Raw genomic sequence first — 2,411 nt, 5'->3', positions numbered from 1 at the left:
TACAAAATACCCAAGAACAGAAAAAAATTACAACCACACCATTGCCTTCCCTGATTAAAATCTTAACCACAAACCCTATTATCTCAGCCATGAAGTGACCAAATTTTAGGGGTATATAACAATTTTACTTTGGTAGCTCCTTTTTCCATGATTTGCGCATGTTTATTTCATGGTAAGCCACATAATAACCTCAGATAATATCTAAATAACAAAAGGAAACCTTAATTAATTCCAATTAATACACTATGTAAATCTTTAGTATAGCAGCTGTTGCCTGCGGTAATTTACTTGATACTGCCAATCAATGAATTATTACCAAAAGCATGGAGTTTCTTTGAAGTAAACAAATTAAATTCACAAATTTCATTGTCTTATTCACCATTATATATAGCAAGGGATGCTGGAAGAAGAAACCACGTATTAAAATATGACAAGGAAGAAAGTGAAACTTGCTTTTATAACTAATGATTCGGCAAGAAAAGCAGCATTCAATAAAAGGAAGAAGGGTCTGATGAAGAAGGTGAGTGAACTCGGTGCCCTTTGTGGTATCGATACATGCGCCATTGAAGTTTGGCCGGATACTAGGGAGTCCACCACATGTTGGGGCAGTTCAAGAGGATGCCGAAGATTGAACAAAGCAAGAAAATGGTGAACCAGGAGAGTTTCATCAGGCAGAGAATCGCCAAGGCGAGTGAGTACCTCAAGAAGCAGCATAAGGAGAATCGAGAAAAGGAAATTACTGAGGTTATTTACCAGTGTTTGACGGGTAAAGGGCTACAGAATTTGAAGATGCCAGATTTGAATGATCTCGGGTGGTTGCTTGATCAGAACTTGAAGGAGATTTACAAGAGGATTGATGAGCTCAAAAAGACTGCCCCTCCTCCTCAGCATCAGGTAGCACCGCCACCACCTGTTGCAGTGGCGCCACCACCACTGCCGCAAATAACAACGGGTAATTTGCATATGCAGGAGGAGAAACCAGCGATCGATTTAACACTGGATGCCATGCAAAGGCCTCAGTGGTTCACTGATTTGATGAACAATCCGAGTGATAATCAGCAAATAAACTTTTTTGGGCATGTGGATGAAATGATGCAGACATTTAGTGATAACAATCACAACACAATGTGGTCTAATGCCTTCTTCACTAGATGAACAATATTACTGAATTTCTTCTCTCTGGATGATCATCTTCCAGATTTTAAAATTCTTCTGGCTTTAATTTCTTTTTACAAGTCTGATCATGTATTTATGCGCTTTAAGGTTGTAATTTTACTTTTTAAAATTTTTTTAAACCTTAGAACATTAAGTGTGGACTAGTATAATTGAGACCAATTTACTCATAAGTTGATTATTAAACCATGTTTCGAATTACTCTATTATTTTAATATTGTTCGTCAATTGTATTATATATTATTGGATCATAATGAGATGTACATATTACTATTATTAACTTGCTTGAGCCCCATGGAGTCACTCTCTTCGAATATTTTAGTTGGCCCATTGAAATAGTTTTTGATTAATACCCAAACCCTATCAATTTTAATCAATTACTGCATTTTCCTTACTACCCATTAATGAAGACATGTAATACCGTCCAATTTATTTAACGTAGTAAAATGTCTAGAGCTGTAAAGTACATGACAGCCATACCAGAACCAATGGATCAATGTCCAAAACCAGCTAATATTTCCAATTTGGCCCTTGCACTGAGAATTAAACCTGAAGGTATCGGGAGGTGTTACCTACCCGAGCAAATCTAATGGATGAAACTCAGTATTTTGACTGTAAAAGAATATTGTGCACACATACGTATGGCCACTCAGAACTCTAGCTACTAAAATTTTAGTATTCTCGTTGAATAATTCTTCAACACTGATTTCATAATTTCAAATCCCCAGCTTTAAAAATTCAGCTTGTTTTAAAGTTTCTAGAATTTCTATTATTTGAAAATTGCTTGTTTTACCAACTTTCATAAACAACTTTGAAACAGATGCAATTCTAGTAAATGATCCCCCAAAATTTCTTACAGGCTGCCACTATACCTTGGTGGCTTATTTGGTAATGTAAAATGTATAACTATTATACCAATTTTTTTACGATGACCTAAAGTTATACGATTTACAAATTGAAAATTTGCTTGCGTGGACGCGAGTAGACTTGACATCTATTATCCACGTAATCACTACAAAAAAGGGGTCAACACTAAACATATTCTCAAGGAAGATGGGGTTTCATAAAAGATTAGAAGATAAATAAGAAAAAGAAGTTAATGTTTTCAAGAGAAAGTTAAAGATTTAGAAACCGTGGAGGTTTTACAAGTCATTCAAGGGAAAAAAAAAAAAATTACGAAAAGCACATACAATGCAAAAGTGCTGTACTGAAAGAAAGCATGCATAAAGTATTTTTCT

At 35.3% G+C, this 2,411-nt stretch overlaps 1 pseudogene; it reads left to right on the top strand.

Annotated features, from left to right (window-relative positions):
* Positions 1 to 407: 407 nt before the first annotated feature.
* Positions 408 to 1,155, top strand: LOC111376987 (annotated as a pseudogene).
* The last annotated feature ends 1,256 nt before the right edge of the window (positions 1,156 to 2,411 follow it).

The sequence above is a fragment of the Olea europaea genome, chromosome 3 (assembly GCF_002742605.1).
Source record: "Olea europaea var. sylvestris chromosome 3, O_europaea_v1, whole genome shotgun sequence".
Classification (NCBI taxonomy): Eukaryota; Viridiplantae; Streptophyta; class Magnoliopsida; order Lamiales; family Oleaceae; genus Olea; species Olea europaea.
The sequence above is the reverse complement of the archived record's forward strand: the minus strand, read 5'-3'. Positions and strand labels throughout refer to the sequence as shown.